Here is a 19,630-nt window from a genome sequence, read left to right as displayed (position 1 = left end):
TTTCCGCCACCTCCAAAGTGATCCCACCACCAAATGCATCTCCCCCTCCCCTCCCAGCATTCCGTAGGGACCGCTCCCTCCGAGACACCCTAGTCCACTCCTCTATCACCCCCAGCACCCCTTCCCCTTCGCCTGGCACCTTCCCGTGCAAGCGCAGGAGATGCAACACCTGCCCTTATACCTCCCCCCTTCCCACTGTCCAGGGCCCCAAACACCCCTTCCAGGTGAAACAGCAATTTACTTGTACTTCTTGCAATCTAGTATACTGTATTCGCTGCTCACGATGTGGTCTCCTCTACACTGGGGAGACCAAACACAGATTGGGTGACCGCTTTGCGGAACACCTCCATTCAGTCCGTAAGAGTGACCCCGAGCTTCCAGTCGCCTGTCATTTTAATTCACCAGCCCATTCCCACTCAGACCTCACCATTCTCGGCCTCTTGCACTGTTCCACGGAAGCTCACCGTAAACGCGAGGAACAGCACCTCATCTTCCGATTAGGCACTCTGCAGTCTTCCGGACTCAATATCGAGTTCAACAATTTCAGATCATAACCTCGGACCCTATTACATTTATAGTTATACTAGCTGGGGGGGCCCCGGTGTTGCCAGGGCTGTTTTGGGCCGGGCGGTTTAAATCGAGTCCCAGGCTTTGGGACCTGTCTCTATGTCCCTCTGTGAATCTGCTGCCGGGCAACATTTCTACCTTTTAATAGCTTCAAAGATGAAAGTGAAAGTACTTATAAAACGTTTTTGGTAAATGTGATGTTATTTTTAAAAGAGATACTAACTTTTTAGAAGCTGGATTAGCAGATTTTGAGCTGGAAGTAGTGAAGCAATGGCTGCCCGATGCCCGAGTTGAAAAGCATTAGTCCCACCCACAGACGCAGTGATTGGCCAACCATCAGGCGACTGAACTGTAGGATTGGTCGACCTTGACGTCAGTCAATCAATGCTATTAGCAGATAATGAGTTTAATTTAAGGTTTTTTGCATAACGCGCGAACAATTTTAGTCCGACCGAAAAGTAAATACGCTTATGACGGTTCTGGAATCGTCAGCTTTCTTTCGACATAACGCACGTGTAGGTACGCTCTATAACTTTCGAGTTTATTCAAGACAGACAGACAGAATGACAGACAGAAGTACCGATTTATATATATAAAAAAAATAAAAGATAAATAAATTATTTATCCACACCTTTGTTTTATCCTTTCCCCCCACCCCCCTCCCCACTTTCTTTTTCCCCCCCTCTCTCCCACATGGCAGCTGTCTCCCATTCTGCCAGCGCATTTCACACCTAATCTAGAGCCGTCTTTTGTCTCCATTAGACCTATCACCATCTCGTCTCGTTCTGAATACCTCTTAATGTCTCTTCACTTCTCTTTTGTTCTTTCCCAGCCTGGCCTCTTCATCTATTTCATTTCCTGTGCTTCTTTAGTCTTGACAAAGGGTTCACCCGAAACTTTGACTCTATTTTCTCTCCATGGATGTTGCCTGGCCTGCTAAGTTTTTCCAGCATTTTCTGTTGTTATTCCCCATGAATTGAAACTGCTTCTTCCCACATCACTCTTTGAGTCACACATTTAACACTCTGATCTGCTTGACCCTATGCCAATTTGCATGTGGTTCAGATAGTAATCCAGAGATTATTACCCTTGAGGTTCTGCTTATTCATTTAGACCCTAGCTCCTCAAAACTCCCTCAGCAGAACCTGTTAATAGAAACATAGAAACAGAGAAGATAGGAGTAGGCCTTTCGGCCCCTCGAGCCCGCTCCGCTATTTAATGAGATCATGGCTGATCATCCAAATTCAGTACCCGGTCCCTGCTTTCTCCCCATATCCCTTTAGCCTCAAGAAATATATCCAACTCCCTCTTGAATATATTTAATGAATTGGCCTCAACTGCCCTGTGTGGCAGAGAATTCCACAGGTTCACCACTCTCTGGGTGAAGAAATTCCTCCTCATCTCAGTCCTAAATGGCTTACCCCTTATCCTTAGACTGTGACCCCTGGTTCTGGACTCTCCCGCCATCGGGAACATCCTTCCTGCATCTAGTCTGTCTAGTCCGGTTAGAATTTTATAAGTTTCAATGAGACCCCCTCTCATTCTTCTAAACTCTAGCGAGTATAAGCCTAATCAACCCAATCTCTCCTCATACGTCATTCCTGCCATCCCAGGTATCAGTCTGGTGAATCTTTGCTGCACTCTCTCCATGGCAAGAACATCCTTCCTCAGAGAAGACGACCAAAACTGCACACAATACTCAAGGTGTGGTCTCACCAAGGCCCTGTACAACTGCAGCAAAACATCCTTGCTCCTGTACTTGAATCCTCTCGCTATGAAGGCCAGCATACCATTTGCCTTCTTAACCGCCTGCTGCACCTGCATGCTTACCTTCAGCGACTGGTGCACAAGGACACCCAGGTCTCGTTGCACTTCCCCCTTTCCCAATCTATTGCCGTTCAGATAATAATCTGTCTTCGTGTTTTTGACACCGAAGTGGCTAACCTCGCATTTATCCACATTATACTGCATTTGCCATGCATCTGCCCAATCACCCAACCTGTCCAAATCATACTGGAGTTTCTCGGCATCCTCCTCGCAGCACACACGCCCACCCAGCTTTGTATCGTCTGCAAACTTGGAGATATTACATCTAGTTCCCTCGTCTAGATCATTTATATATATTGTGAATAGCTGGGGTCCTAGCACCGATCCCTGCGGTACCCCAATAGTCACTGCCTGCCACTCGGAAAAAGAGCCATTTATTCCAACTCTTTGCTTCCTGTCTGCCAACCAGTTCTCTATCCAAGTAAGTGCCTTACCACCAATCCCATGTGCTTTAACTTTACACGCTAATCTCTTATGCGGGACCTTATCGAAAGCCTTCTGAAAGTCCAAATACACCACATCCACTGGTTCTCCCTTATCTATTCTACCAGTTATATCCTCAAAAAATTCCAGTAGATTAGTCGAGCACGATATACCTTTTGTAAATCCATGTTGACTTTGTCCGATCCTGTCACTGTTTTCCAAGTGCTCTGCTATTACATCTTTTATAATGGACTCTAGCATTTTCCCCACTACCAATGTCAGGTTTATAATTCCCCATCAGCCTTTCCAACCAGGATCCCAGAAAGTATCTTTAAGCGGTGTCTGTAGAGACTATTTTGAGCTATACAAACCCAGAGTAAAATACTATTGGTGGTAGCGATTTGAAGTTAGAAATTAAGAACGTTACAATAGTAGCTCGTCTTGCCACAGAAGTGCATCTTGCAACTTTGAAGTGTACTGGCTCACCAACAATAGCTCTCCCCCTCCTGTAGCTTAACAATACTTTACCGGTTGTTGGAGGAACTAGGCATCACCAGGTGAATTGCCATTTCTCACTCCAGCCTTCATGTTTTGAAGTTGTAATAAAGTAAGATGACCAGATAAGCACTCTCGTCATCTTCAATAAAATAGTCAATCGGACACAGCAACAAGCCTGTCACTTAGTCAAAAACAGATCTTCTCCCCACAGCACGTTCTTGACTCAGGCACATCCAAGGGAAAGGAGAGAAGAGCTGAAGGGGTAGAGACGAGGGATTGATTGTAGACTGGGGATTTTCATACCTACAGGAATACCAGTTAAAACCACCCCATGCCACACTCGCAAATGAACATTTGGTTCAAGACCTGAAAGTGGGGCATTTCCTCCACCCCCCCCTCCACCCAGACTCTTGCAGCTGCAGAATGTGCACGAAACTGGGAGGCAAGAACCAGAAAAGGGGGGGGGGGGGGAAATGTTATCTAGAACACCAACAAAAAAATCAAACAAGATCTTTACATGAACTGAACAGTCAACTGCTTACTAGGACACACGGCCCTTTTAAAAATTACAGCCTAGTGGGGCAATTACCTGTAAATGGAGTCAGCCTCTGAATTAAGGGATTAAGCCACCACGCTTTAAACACAGTGATGATTATTATGGTTCAAAATCAACAGGATGGTTGGGCTTAAGAATTAAATATGTCAGTGTTTGGCACTAGAAACGACAGCTGTCTACCTGTTACACTCAGCAGTTACGGTTTTTAAAAAAAAAACTAATTATAGATTCTTTTTTAAATGCAAGAAATCTTTCCATATGAATCTTGATGACTCCACTGACTCGTGCAATTAAAAAAAAAAATCACAAGATCGGTAAACACGTCGCAATAGATTTACTGGTTCGTAATGTATGAAAAACAGCAAGTACTTTCTCAGACAACTTAGAACCATTTGCTTCAACATTTCGAACCATCAAGCATCCCTCAAAACAGCTGGCGCACCTCCTTCACTTCACAAAATCACCTGGGTTTTGAAATTGTTTGATTCAGATCAGTGTGTGGTGTTCAATGCATTCCGATGGAATTCCATTGTTTGCTATTTCAATGAAAGAGTTAACAGTCACTTCAAAATAGTAGAACAGAGAACTGCATGGGTACAGTCCCCATCACTTGCGCTGATCACGGGTAAATGGAGCTGACCATTTGCCATTTCCACTGAAGTCAATTACAACATTAATCGCGCCAGCAGTGGATCAGATTTGTAGTATTACAGTAAACTAAATAACATACTTGGACCACGAGTCTCAAAACAGTCATCCCATAAAAGGTTCGGCTTGATACCCTACTGTTATGACACCACTTGAGCCCTTTGCTGAATTAGTGCCTTGTCGCCCACAGACACTGCCTCGGAGAAGAGCCGTCATCAGATCATTAACAAGCGCTGTAGAAATGAAAGGTCTTCCTTTGGCTAACCCAATCAAAGTGGTGACCAATGCTCAATGTGTGTGGAACATCAACAGCACTGGTCAGAACACTGGGGAGACCTCCTTACTCCAAGTAGAATCTTTTATGTCCACCGGACAAGCAAACAGATTCTCTTTCACAATTCATAAGGAGGACAGCACCTCAGTGCTGCACTGGAGTGCCAGCCTAGTTTATGCACTGACCTGACATCCTAGAGTGGGGCTTTATACAGAACTGAGCCCAGACAAGGATCAGTAGTAAATGGCCCAGATAATGACTCGGATGTGAAATATTTAATGTAAAATGAGATGACTCTGGAGTGGTTCAGCTGATGTCACTGTCCCTCGCAGATGTCATTTTTATGAAATATGGAAAATTTCACAAGGGAGATGAAATCACGTGCGGTATAAATGATCAAATTATCCTCCACTTCAGATGTGCTTTTGTTTCCTGCTTCTAAATACAGAACATCTATCGAGTAAAGGGAGTTTTGCTTAATTAAGCATCATGACTCAAGGCTTTTATAACCGATTTATCTGTGAGCCCATCTTGGGGGGCCAGGGGTGGGAAACTGGGAACAAGTGGAAATCAGGTCTATTATCAGACACAAGATTACATGTACGTGCACAGAAATCATAACGGACACAAAATGGTGTTACATTTGAGGAACTGGATTACAGCATTAACTCAAATCAAATAGCAGAAAATTGAACTTTCTGAAACAGCGTCTCAATTTTTGGCATGGGGCGAATATATCGCATTACATATTTAACATAGTGCACGTGTACTGCATGCTGAGTGGAACAGAATTTCATTCTCTCTGAACATTTGGACTCAATTATATTTTAAGCACTTGATACACGTTACATTCGTTCTACAATTAGGCCCTTTATTCTGGGTTTCTCGCCACACCCTAACACAACCCACTCCAAATCGCTGATGCTGGGCTGTTTGTTTCTCCTCCAGACCCTTCCTTCACAGTTCTCCAGCAAAAAAAATCATGTACAGGTTGAATTTCTGGAACTACTTCCTTCAACTGGGCTGTGTCGGGGCACCCAAACCCAAGAGCGTGCCCCTGCGCCTCACCACCCCGCTGAGTAAAGCTTTAACATGTCCCCAGTCATTATTAGTTAAAGCATAAATAGGGAAAGTAAAGATACTGCCTTTTCAGAGCACACGAGCCACAGCAGCATTCCGTTAGTTTAAAGTCTGGAATTGTCACTGCCAGTCTGATTTGCATCAATGAGGGAAAAATGCTATAAATCAACAACTGGCATTTATATAGCAGCTTTAACGCAGTGTAACATCCCAAGGCTCTTCACAGAGCATGATCAGATAAAATTGGACAAATCAGATCATTCAAAAGCTGCCGACCTTCCCATCAGAAATGGCGAATCAGCCTGTGCTGTGTCTCATCCTTTCCATCCACTTTCATTCCATCCCGGGCTGTGTCGTTAAGGCCATTCAGCCAATGAAGGCATCCTCTCAGTTCCTCACACCTCACCAGTTAGTCCTTTCCAAAAGGAATCGGGACCACGCTCACCCCACCCATGGCACACAGGATTTACAGGATGCTCACCACTCCCACCCACAAATAGTGTCTACGGGGCTCCCAGGTTAGACCAAATAAGAAGCTGATTTACGAGCATCTTAAAACAATTGGGGAAAATTAAAAGCACACAAAGTTTTTTAAAAAGATTAGCATTTTTAAAAGAATGTAGTGACATTTTAAAAAGAATGTAGTGGCATTCATTAAGAATTGAAAAAATCTTTGTTTGTTCAGAACTCTACTTAAAAATTAAGACGGGTGGGCTCATGCAGCTCTAATTCTAAAGCGCTTTCTAAAATTAAGTTTGAAAAGCTATAATTAAGAAATTCAACGAGCACACAAACAGCGACAACATAAAATTCAGTGTAATGGTCACACCAGGGACTTTTACATCATGGGGAATAGAATAAGGGCACTCGCACTAGTGTAAATGTCGCACCTGCGACTTTTATACCAGAGGAATAGGGGAGAGGAAAATAGGATTGCTCGCGCAGTGCGAAAGTTGCAGGTGCGATCTTACGCCGGGGTGTGGGTGAGAGTTCGGGTTCGAGGAGAGCAGAATGCAATCACTTCCATTTAAAACAAATCACACCTGGGATTTTTATCCTCGGGGAGTGACACAAGTTCACTCGCCCCAGTGCGCAAGCTGCACCCCCCAGGTTCTCAATTACCCACGTTAGTGGAATTACTGTCAGCTACATTGGACACAGGTGGAACAAGGGATGGCGGCACCTTAAGGAGAGGTTCCAGACAAAATACAACAGCAAGGAGGAAGTAATGACAAGCTTCGGACATGTTAGCTTAACCTAGTGAATATATTTAACTCAAGATACTAAATGTTTGCCACTGGGGTCTTCAAGCAGAAACGGTAAGTCAATCCCCAATTAAAATTTTGGTTGAAAACACGATTTTCCAAAGTAATCAAAAAGCATACACTCTGAAAGCAACTTTACAGATTTGTTGAACCGGAGCCATTTCAAAGTAATAGATATAATAAATATTGCATGTCAGCTTGGAAACAAAAGCCTGGAACTGCTAATACAACATGCAGGTATCAAACACAAAGTGCTGGAGAGGAAACGCGGACTTCCAATGATATATGGAATGCACACCACTACTCCTCACGAACTAAACACTCAATTTACAGCAAACTGCTCCTTTGACACACACATTACAATTCTGTGCGCCCACTGACTAGCAACCAGTCCTGTATATACCCTCTATAGAATGTCGACGTACAATTTTAAATGAAATGGAAGCTTTAGAAATAACATGCAAAGCTTCCATAACCAAACAGAACAGCCCAGAATTATGAACCAGACTCACTTTATTATGAGCAGGCCCTTCAGCCTCACACCCTCCTACCATTTTGTAAAGCGGTTGCCAATCTGCGTTTTTGTGAATGTCCTGCCCAATCACAATCATTCGCCAAGAGTCATTTATCATGCTCAAATTTTGGGGATGATTTTTTTTTTTTAAAAAGCTCATTATTTCCCTCTGGGTTTGTTGGAGGTGCGATGCAGAGATTCATATCAGATTGTTACAACAATGTTAATAGGTCAATGCAAGTCTTCCACCCATGTATACAAAATCTGATTCGATACATCTTCCTTATAAACTCATGTTGGGGTGGGGAGAAGGGGGAAGTGAAATACACATTTAGTTCAGTTCTGGTTACCCTGACAGATTGAATGCATCCTCAGGGCTGAGGGGAAGACAGACAGAGAAGCTTCAAAGATAAAAGATGACTTTAAAATGGGGACCGAATTATGCCTGCACGTCCTTGCTCCAATTATCTTTCACTGTCTAGCCTCACTTCACCTGAACACTACACTCAGTCTTCACGGTCACCGAACATTGCCTAGTAGAATCATTGACTTTTAACAGCACCGAAAGATGCAGTTTCCCCACGATGAAAAAGCTGTTCACCGAGTCCTGTTCCTCTGATCTTTACCCCTATGCCCCTTGAAGAATTATCCACTTCTCTTTTAAAAGCTATATTATGGATCCTGCTTCCATAGGTTTCTGGCATTCCACATCTTCACAACCCCACGCGTAAAAAAAAAATCTCCTATCCCCTCTCTGTTCATTCCATGTTAAATTTATTGTCTCTAGTTACCAATTTGCTAAACAGTGGAAGCAGTTTTCTTTTATTTACCCCCATTAAAACCCTTCAATGTGGAACACTAGCAGATCTCTTTTGGTGATAAGCACCCCAATTTCTCTAGACTCACAACTAAAAACGCTCATTCCTGGTATCATTTTAGTAAATCTCTTCTGTATTCTTTCCATGGTCTTGACATCATTCCTAATGCAAGGTGCTCAAAACTAGACACCATATACTAACTGTGGCCTCAATGATTTGGATAGATTTAGCTATCCCTTTGCTTTTGTACTTGAGGTCGTTATTTAACTATAATCCCATATGCTTACTTTTTATATAAACCTGCCCTCCCAATTGTAACATATATCTGAACTCGAGTCTCGGCTCCTCCACTCCTTTTAACTTTTTGCCATTTAGTGTAGATGTCCCCTCATTCAGCAGCACACATTTCTCCACGTCATCGGACACCCATCTGCCCAATCCACTAACCTGTCCATGTCCTCCTAAAGGGCTTTAGACATCTCTTCAGTTACCCAAACTCTGTGTACCATCTGCGAATTTTGATATTGTGCCCTTATACCAGAATGCAGATCATTCATACATTTTTGAGCTGGGCAATGTTCCCAACACTGACCCCTGGTGTCTGTCCCTCCAGTCTGAAACACATTCATTAACCACTATTCTCTGCATTGTCCCTTAACTTACTTCCCATCTATGCTGCCTTTAATACCCCTTGGTTTTATCACCAATCCTTCCTTCTATGTGGCACATTATCAAACGCCTTTTGAAAATCCACATGCACACATCCACTGCCATTTCCTTTATCAATATTATTCTCCACTAATTCCTCAAATAACTCCATTAAAATTATTAGACAAATTGCCTTATAAATGAGCAGGCTGTTCTTAAATTAACTCATTTTTATATCAAGTATTCATTTTATCCTGTATTATGACCTCTAGAAATTTACCCGCTACCGATGTTAGGCAGGCCAGACTATAATTACTTGGTCGTTCCCCTTTTTTCCCCCTCTTGGAGAGGCAGTAGATTGGCAACCCTCCTGTACAACATCCAAATCCAAGGAGCTTTGAAAGATTGTGGGCAGAGTCGCTGCCATTATATATTCCAACAAGGTCAACAAGTGGGTGGTAAGCCGATCAAACTCCTAGGTTCTCAAAATTTGGAGCTCCGACACGGCAAGAGAGCCCCAGGTGTGGTTCTCAAAATAAAAATGCAAAATAAAATAGATCCCCACAGTCTCCTAGTCTCTTTTGCCCGGATCTCAAAATTGTGACTATGCTTATAACTAACCCAAGTACGGCATCACTTCCCAATATACCTCGTCTGCTCTCCTGTTAAGAACATAAGACAATCCAGATTGAGAAAAGGCCCTTCAGCCCATCAAGCTCGCTCCATCCAAAATCTATGCATGATTATTCGGTCACTCCCACACTACCTGCTGATCCCCTACTTTAGGGAACACCAACTTCCTTTCCCTATCTCTTCAGCCTTGATGGTGCCCTGAACAGGGGGCCTTGGCACTTCACTTAGAGTCTCCAATACCAGCAAATTCCAGCCTTCAGAGTTTCTTCATAAAAGTAACATTTGCAATTTGATGGAGCAGAGCAGTAATGACCCAAATAAAAAACACATTTACCATAAATATACAACAGGAACATGGAGATTATCTGCTCAATGACATACTTACACAGCACTACACTGGACATTTTTACAAATGCATTTTACAACTTTGCAGGAAAGAGAAACAATTTTTAAAAATGTACTTTGCATGCTTTTAATTGATGCCCTAGATTAGAGTGTTGCTGGAACTTCCTGCCGGGTCACCTGACTTTTGTGGCACAGACATGTGTGAAGTTTTGACAATGTCTATTCCAATATCTACCACATCATCTCTTACCCAAAGTCTACTAACAGCAGGATCACTAGGCACCCACCTGCAGCTATTAATATTGACAGGCCTTACTGCAAGTGGAGCGCAACATCTCCCCACCCTAGCAGCGAGACGTGATATTTGCATAGCCACTAGGTCATGCGTGCGCTCGGAATCATAAACTAGAGGAATTCGGAATCCATCTTATGACTCATTGATAGGCCACATGTAGACACATACGGTTCGGACCAATTTGGCATTGACAGCTTGCAGCATCATTTCCACAGCACATCTCCCCAGGTCAGGACTCAAGATCTTGTTAAGGGCCATTACCAACCCTGTTACTACAGCTTATTCAAAGCTGAAAGAAAGCATGAGAAAGTAAACAAATTCAACACACTCCTGACCCCTTTAAGATACATGAAACAGACCTCAAAACAACCTTGTATCTCCACCGTAACCGCTACAACAACAGAACTAAAAAGGCGCATTATAGTTAGGTCAGCCTGTATATAATGATGCAAAATTGCTGAATGAAGCAAATTCAGTTTAAAGCTCATAATACAGATGAGATTTGTACAGCAAGTTTGGTTGCAGGAGGAATCTGGTATTTATTAAATTTTTGAAGAACTGTGGAACAAACTATGAAGCAGAGTCTCCAAAATCAAAATTCACATCTCCAGTGTGATGTCACCCAACCCCTTAATAAAACTGGCCTTGTGTCAGTTGCTAACGCACCACCCTTTGCACTGGATTGACAAGGCCAACTGAGGGAACGACTTGAGGATCTAACTACAGAACTTATTTTTCTCCTTAAACAAGTCATATCTGAAGGAACACAGGCCTAGTCTAGTCAATCTCCCCTCATCCCAGGAATCAGTCTAGTAAACCTTCATTGCACTCCTTCTAAGTAAAGTATATCTTTCCTTTGGTAAGGAGACCAAAACTGTACACAGCACTCCAGGTGTGGTCTCACCAAGGCCCTATATAATTGCAGTAAGACATCGTGACTCTTATACTCCAATCCCTTTGTAATAAAGGCCAACATACCATACGGACTGTTGAGCCTGCTCTGCCATTCAATAAGATCATGGCTGATCTTCTACCTCAACTCTACTTTCCCGCCCGATCCCCATCAGCCTTGAATATACTCAATGACTCAGCTTCCACAGCCCTTTGGGGCAGAGAATTCCAAAGATTCACAAGTGAGTGAAGAAATTCCTCAGCTCAGTCTTAACTGGCCAACCCCTTATCCTGAGACTCTGCCCCCTAGTTCTAGACTCTCCAGCCAGGAGAAGCAACTTCAGCATCTACCCTGTCAAACCCCCTCAGAATCTTGTATGTTTCAATGAGATCACCTCTCATTCTTCTAAACGCCAGAGAGTATAGGCCCATTCTACTGAATCTCTCTTCATAGGACAACCCTCTCAGCCCAAGAATCAATTTAGTGAACCTTCGTTGCACCACATCTCAGTCAAGTATATCCTTCCTTAGAGAAGGAGACCAAAACTGTGCACAGTACTCCAGGTGTCAATTCATTCTCAAATGAAGGGATGTTGAGAAATATACTATAACCAGGTCCCACTAGGGCTGGGATCAGCTGTTTTGTTCTAGTTCTACATGAAAGCCGCTCTGCATTTCCCAAAAATAAGTTCATGTTGAATAAATCTCTGCAATTACTGCTGCCAGTTAACAGGAGCTGTGTTGCCAAGCAGCAAGAGCTAGGAGCTTCCCTATCACAAGTAGTGAGACTGTCAGTCCTAGCATCTCACAGTGCACTGATGCCTTATACTCTTCACTCCTCAAAAATTGTTAGCGTCTAAACTTATTAATATAAACTGGCCTTGTACATCCTCAACCTCCGTGTCCTTCAAGTCTCACACCCCATCCTTTCTGCTGATAGGATTGGTTTCGAGCCTCGACTTGCACACAAGGTTCGTCGAAGCCGGTGGTGTAAGGCTGCTCCTGTATTACATTCTGCCCGAGATATAATCCAAAGCCAAATCTTCCAGTAAATTAATCTAAAAAGGTCATTCTACCCTCGGAAGGCTTTCTTCCCCAACTAAAGTCATCTGTCAAAGCCTGAAAAATTGGTCAATTATACTCCAATAAAGCCAGGCCCACAATCACCATCCACACAGAATAACGCAGGAAAAGCTGTGCTCAGGACCATCTGACATACGAGGTGTAATATTTGAGTAAACTGATGATGAATCTTTCACAAATAAAAAAGGCTTGCATTTCTATAGCGCCTTTCATGACCACCGGCCGTCTCAAAGCGCTTTACAGCCAATGAAGTACTTTGAGTGTAGTCACTGTTGTAATGTTCATATGTCAAAAAACACTTCAACTTTCAGAGACAATTACCCAATAGAAAGAAAAACCATTTGTCCACTATTTACATTCAGCAATTCAAAATTCAAAAGATTGCCAAGGAATAAATGTAATAAACATTCCACTTTAGTGCTGCCGCCTTTCCGATCGAATCCTCACCCTTACAGCACTGAAAGACATGCAAACAGAATGGACACCCACATCTAAAACACACTAATTTATCATTTCAAATGAAGAAAGGCCTGTTAAACTTCAAACTAAATAAAATATTTGCATAAAGAAAATTGGCATAAAATGTCTTAATAAAGAAGTGATGCGGCTCAACTACAGTGCTTCAGTTTATCATTTAATTCCCTGGTACAAGTGCTGCACACAGTCTGTATTGCCTCTCGGCAGTGTACTTTAAACAAGTTGGATATGCTCATCGCAAGCTTCCCCATTCAAATATTGGGCAGAAGTACAAATGATTTTCTAACTTTTATATAGGCCGGGAGGAGACTTTATATCCATAAATAAACATTCTGTAAAAGATAAAATTAATCAGGGCAACTGGATTGGAACCATTTTGTTGCTCATACTGCGTCACACACAGCTCCTCTTAGTTCAAATGGATTGACCCTCATTACATTGTTCATCAACTTCCCACACAGTCTCCCCTCCGGGGGGTAAAGGGGATGACTTTTAACAGGAAGCAGACATTAACACCTCCCGCTGACCTGCACCAGCATCCCTCTCACCACCCCCCACAACCAACTCCCAAGCATTAACACCTAGTCCTCCAATCACAGCATCTCTTATAGGTACTTTGGGGGGGGGGGGGGGGGGGGGGGGGAAGAGCGGGAGAGAGGGGGGTAAACGGGAGGAGCAATGGGAGAGGGAGGGAATGGGGGGGGGGGGGGGAAGAGAGAGAGAGATCAGGAGGGGAGGATCAGGAGAGGGGGAGGATCAGGAGAGACAGGGGGGCAATGGGACAGAGAAAGAGAGGCAACATGAGAGAGCGAGAGAGAGAGAGGGAGGAAACTGGAGAGAGGACAGAGAGAGAACAACTAATATTTAACGTAGTAAAACGTCACAAGGCACTTCACAGGATCGTTTTAAAACAAAATTTGACACCTAGCCTCTAGGTGGGAGAAATTAGGGCAGATGACCAAATGCTTGGTGAAAGAGGTAGGTTTTAAGGAGCGCCTTAAAGGGGGAAAGAGAGGTCGAGAGGCGGAGAGGTTTAGGGAGGGAATTCCAGGCGGAGAGGTTTAGGGAGGGCTTTGGCATCTGAAGGCACGGCCGCCAATGGTGGAGTGATTAAAATAGGGGATACTCAAGGCCAGAATTGGAGGAGCACAGATATCTCAGAGGGTTGTAGGGCTGAAGGAGATTACAGAGATAGGGAGGGGTGATGCCATGGAGGGATTTGAAAACAAGGATGAGAATTTTTAAAATTTAAATTGAGGCGTTTACTTAACTGGGAGCCAATGTAGGTCAGCAAGCACAGGGGTGGGTGATGGGTGATTGGGACTTGGTGCGAGTTAGGACACGGGCAGCAGAGTTTTGAATGGTCTCAAGTTTACGGAAGGTAGAATGTGGGAGGCCGGCCAGGAGTGCGTTGGAATAGTGAAATCTAAAGGTAACAAAGGCATGGATGAGGGTTTCAGCAGCAGACGAGCTGAGGCAGGGTCGGAGTCGGGCGATATTACGGAGGTTGAAATAGGTGGTCTTAGTGATGGCGCAGATGTGGTCAGAAGCTCATTTCTGGGTCAAATATGACACCAAGGCTGCAAATAGTCTGGTTCAGCCTCAGACAATGGCCAGGGACAGGGATGGAGTCGGTGGCTAGGGAACGGAGTTTGTGGCGGGGACCGAAGGCAATGGCTTCAGTCTTCCCAATATTTAGTTGGGAGAAAATTTCTGCTCATCCAGCGCTGGATGTCGGACAAGCAGTCTGACAATTTAGAGACAGTGGAGGGGTCAAGAGAGGTGGTGGTGAGGTAGAGCTGGGTGTCGTCAGCATACATGCGTTTTCGGATGATGCCGCCAAGGGGCAGCATGTAGATGAGAAATAGGAAAGGACAGAGGACAGATCCTTGGGGGACACCAGAGATGACGGTGTGAGAGGAGGAAGAGAAGCCATTGCAGGTGATTCTCTGGCTACGATTCGATAGGTAAGAATGGAACCAGGCCAGTGCAGTCGCACCCAGCTGGACAATGGTGGAGATGCGTTGGAGGAAGATGGAGTGGTCAACCATGTCAAAGGCTGCAGACAGGTTGAGAAGGACGAGGAGGGATAGTTTACCTTTGGCAGTCACATTGGATGTCATTTGTGACTTTGATGAGAGCCATTTCGGTACTGTGGCAGGGGCAGAAACCTGACTGAAGGCATTCAAACATGGAATTGCAGGAAAGCGGCACGGATTTGGGAGGCGACAACACGTTCAAGGACTTTGGAGAGGAAAGGGAGGTTGGAGATGGGGCGGTAGTTTGCAAGGACAGAGGGGTTAAGGCTTGTTTTTTTTTTTTGTTTTTTTGAGGAGGGAGAATGACTGCAGATTTGAAGGAAAGGGAACAATACCGGAGGAGAGAGAACCATTAACAATATCAGCTAACATAGGAGCCAGCAAGGGAAGTTGGGTGATCAGCAGTTTAGTGGGAATAGGGTCGAGGGAGCAGAAAGTGGGTCTCATCGACAAGATGAGCGCGGAGAGGTCATGAGGGGAGATTGGAGAGAAACTAGAGAAAGATGCGAGTTCAGGGCTAGGGGTGAGAACCTTAGAGGAGGTTTGGCCCGGTGAGCTCAGGGAAGGGAGGGAAGTGGCAGAGGCAGCTGATCGGATAGTCTCAATCTTAGAGACAAAAAAGTCCATAAGGTCCTCGCACTTGTTGGAGGCGAGGGTGGAGGAGACAGGTTTAAGAAGAAAGACTGCAGTAGTGAAAAGGAGCTTGGCGGGGGGGGGGGGGTATCTTTATTGCAGGATCATCCTGGAATGCAGTGAGCAGTTTTGGCAGACCAGAGCAGGACCCGATAGTGCTTTCGGTGGTCCAGCCAGATCTGGCAATGGATGGTTAAACCAGTTGTCCGCCATAAGCGTGCAAGTCTGTGTCCCTTGGACTTAAAGGAACAGAGATGAGGGCCTTACCAGGGGGCACAGCCAGGATGAGGAGAGAGAGAGAGAGAGAGTAGTGGTTTTAATGGGGACCAGGGCATCAAAAGGTGGAAGTGAGAGTGTAGTTGAGCAGACTGGTAGCTGCAGAAATGTCATGGTGAGAGGGCCAAAGGCTGGACAGTTAGGAATTTGAAAGTGGAGTTGTAAGTGGATTGGGGAGAGAGGGAGGGGGAAGAGAAATGGGCTGATAAGTTTGAGAAGGGTTTGGAGATTGACTTCCCCCGCTGTCAGTGTTACCATGAAGAGACTTTTTACCTTCAGGCGGCCCCAGCCCCCGGCAGCAGGTCCCGGGCAACTCACTATTTCGCAAGGATTCTGCCCACTGACCCCCGTGCGCAAGCGCAGTGCCCGCGCCTGCCCGCCGCGCATGCGCCCAGCGGCCAGCGCTCGGCCCAGCCGGCACTGCGCAGGCGCGGTCCGCAGCAAACTGGCCGGCCCACGGCGGCGCATGCGCAACGGGCTGGCCCGCGAACATTATTTGGCACCGCGCGGGGCGTCGTCAAATGGCCCCGTGGCGAGGGCAGCCCGAAATAAAATAACCCCCCGAAACCCGCCCGCCAAAGCCCCTTCCCCTTGGGCGCAATCACCCCCCATCCGCGGCTGCACCAACCCAAACTCCACCGCCGGGCCTCAGGCCTCGCAACCAGCCTCACCAAACTCCCCCTCAGAAAGTGCCCGGGCCGCGGACACCTGCTGCCTGCCGCCGAGGCCTGGCCGCTCGCTCACACACACCCTCCCTCCAGCGGCCCTCCCGCTTACCTGGTGCTCGGCGGCCCGCGACAGGAGACGGGCCTGCGGTCAGTCAGTCCGTGCCCGGGTGCGAGTCCTGGCCGGGAGGAGGAGGGCGGGATTCACGCGGCCTGCTGGTGGTGGCGGCGGGCTGAACAGCACGACATCAGCGGCCCTCCCGCTGGCGGCTCTGAGCTGCCTGGCCCCGGAGCCCCCTGCCACTCACTGGCTCTTAAAGCGGGGATGTCCCCGTCCGGGAAAAGGGCCCCGCCGAGCCGATTAAAAGTTCATCAACAATAAAGCACAGCGAGTGTCCTCTCGCGAGATTACAATAGGGAGCCTCCCCCGCCACTCTCTCCCGGGAGCGGCTTCACTCACTCCCTCTGACCCGGACCCCAGGGAGCAGCTCCACTCACTCACCCTGACCCGGACCCCAGGGAGCAGCTCCACTCACTCACCCTGACCCAGGGAGCGGCTTCACTCACTCCCCCTGACCCAGGGAGCGGCTTCACTCACTCCCCCTGACCCAGGGAGCGGCTCCACTCACTTCCCCCTCACCCTGACCCAGGGAGCAGCTCCACTCACTCACCCTGACCCAGAGAGCAGCTCCACTCACTCACTCACCCAGGGAGCGGCTTCACTCACTCACCCTGACCCGGACCCCAGGGAGCAGTTCCACTCACTCACCCGGACCCAGGGAGCAGCTCCACTCACTCACCCTGACCCAGGGAGCAGCTCCACTCACTCACCCTGACCCGGGGAGCGGCTCCACTCACTCACCCTGACCCAGGGAGCGGCTCCACTCACTCACCCTGACCCAGGGAGCAGCTCCACTCACCCTGAGCTATAGTAATAGGGGATTCTATTGTAAGGGGAATAGATAGACGTTTCTGCGGCCACAAACGAGACTCCAGGATGGTATGTTGCCTCCCTGGTGCAAGGGTCAAGGATGTCTCAGAGCGACTGCAGAGCATTTTGGAAGGGGAGGGTGAACAGCCAGTTGTCGTGGTGCATATAGGTACCAACGATATAGGTAAAAAATGGGAGGAGGTCCTAAAAGCTGAATATAGGGAATTAGGAGGTAAATTAAAAAATAGGACCTCAAAGGTAGTAATCTCAGGATTGCTACGAGTGCCACGTGCTAGTCAGAGTAGAAATAGAAGGATATTTCAGATGAATACGTGGCTAGAGGAATGGTGCAAGGGGGAGGGATTCAAATTCCTGGGACATTGGAACCGGTTCTGGGGGAGGTGGGACCAGTACAAACTGGACGGTTTCCACCTGGGCAGGACCGGCACCGATGTCCTAGGGGGAGTGTTTGCTCGTGCTCTGGGGGAGGGTTTAAACTAAAATGGCAGGAGGTTGGGAACCTGAGCAGGGAGACAGAAACAAGGATAGAAGCAAAAGACAGGAAGGAGAAAAGCAAACATGTCAGTCAGAGAAATCAATGGTTTAAATCAAACATGTCCACATTAAATAATAATTCTAAAAGGTCTAAGAGTGTTAATAAAAACAAGCCTGAAGGCTTTGTATCTTAATGCGAGGAGCATTCGTAATAAGGTGGATGAATTAGTGGTAAACGGATATGATATGATTGGGATTACGGAAACATGGCTCCGGGGTGACCAAGGCTGGGAACTCAACATCCAGTGGTATTAAATATTCAGGAAAGAGAGGAGAAAAGGAGGTGGGGTAGCATTGCTGGTTAAAGAGGGGATTAACACAATTGTAAGGAAGGATATTAGCTCTGATGATGTGGAATCTGTATGGATAGAACTGAGAAATGCCAAGGGGCAGAAAACCTTAGTGGGAGTGGTATACAGACCCCCAAACAGTAATGTGGAGGTTGGGGATGGCATTAAATGGGAAATTAGAGATGCGTGCTGTAAAGTCCGCGCCTCAATAATACACGGACTTCGGGAGAACAGTTTAACAGGTACTTTACTGAACAAGAGGCAGCTTGAAACTGAAACTACAGAAGCCTGCTAGGGCCTTTTATACAGGGGTGGTCACTGCCGGTACTGCAGTCTAAGACCAGTTATTCCCTTAAAGGTACATACACAACAAATCCTCCCCTTTTAGATAAACAGTACATAACATTCATTTAACAACTAAATAATAACTAATTACAATTACAATTTCCTCAGTAATATATACATCAACTGAAATAGTCATTTATAAGTTCAGTCTTTGAGGAGGCTTCCTGATCTGGACTGGATAGCGCCTTTCTCGAGTATCCTGTTCTGGCGGTGGAGTCAATTCTGGCTCATTGTCATTGTTTGGTTCGTCAGCTTCCAATACCCCTGCTTCTGAGGTAGACGCAATCTGTACTTCGGGCTCATTACCAGGTGCACATCCTTGTGGTACAGGTTTGGCTTGTTCCTGTGACTCTAGAATCTGGTCAGCATAGCGTCTCACGATGCTCTCTCCAACGTCCACTGTGTACATTAGTGGTCCCTGCTGTGTGCATATCGTGCCTGGCTGCCATTTTTCTGTTCGGTAGTCGCGGGCCAAGACTGGTTGCCCTATCTTGAAGCTCCTGGTTGGCTTCTCATTTATGTGCTGGAACTGCTTATCCTCAACATCTCGTCTTATGTTTGGTTTGAGCAAATCCAAGCGACATCTTAGTCTCCGGTTAAAAAACAGTACGGCTGGAGTTTGGTTGGTTACTGCATGTGTCGCATTCCGGTGAGCAAACAGGAAGTTATCCACCTTGTGTTGCAGTGGTATGTCGTCATTATACATTGCCTTTATGGCCTTTTTAAAGGTCTGAACAAACCTCTCAGCCAATCCATTTGTGGCTGGATGATATGGGGCAGATTTGTAATGTTTCACCCCATTATTCTTCAGGAACCTCTGGAAATCCTCAGACACAAACTGTGGGCCATTGTCAGAACAGATCTGTTCTGGTAACCCATTCCTGTCGAAGATGGTCCTTAGGACTGCAATAGTTTTCTCCGTGGTGGTGGAGGACATTTTAATGACCTCTGGCCATTTCGAATGGGCGTCCACAGCGATTAGAAACATTGAGTCCATAAATGGACCAGCGAAATCAATGTGTACCCGTTGCCATGGAGATGAGGGCCACTCCCA

The 19,630-nt window shown here is 46.1% G+C and overlaps 1 protein-coding gene across 2 annotated transcripts in view; it reads right to left on the bottom strand.

Annotated features, from left to right (window-relative positions):
• tlk2 (tousled-like kinase 2) overlaps window positions 1–16,816 on the bottom strand; it is a 153,116-nt gene extending 136,300 nt beyond the window's left edge. For both annotated transcript variants that reach the window (XM_085966614.1, XM_085966615.1), the window contains exon 1: window positions 16,568–16,816. The gene's annotated coding sequence lies outside the window, so the exon portion shown is untranslated. The remainder of the gene's footprint in view (window positions 1–16,567) is intronic.
• Window positions 16,817–19,630: the final 2,814 nt, after the last annotated feature.

The sequence above is a fragment of the Somniosus microcephalus genome, chromosome 24, assembly GCF_052327205.1.
Source record: "Somniosus microcephalus isolate GS21.2 chromosome 24, FLI_Smic_1.0, whole genome shotgun sequence".
NCBI classification, from domain to species: domain Eukaryota; kingdom Metazoa; phylum Chordata; class Chondrichthyes; order Squaliformes; family Somniosidae; genus Somniosus; species Somniosus microcephalus.
This window is presented reverse-complemented; position numbering and strand designations above follow the sequence as displayed.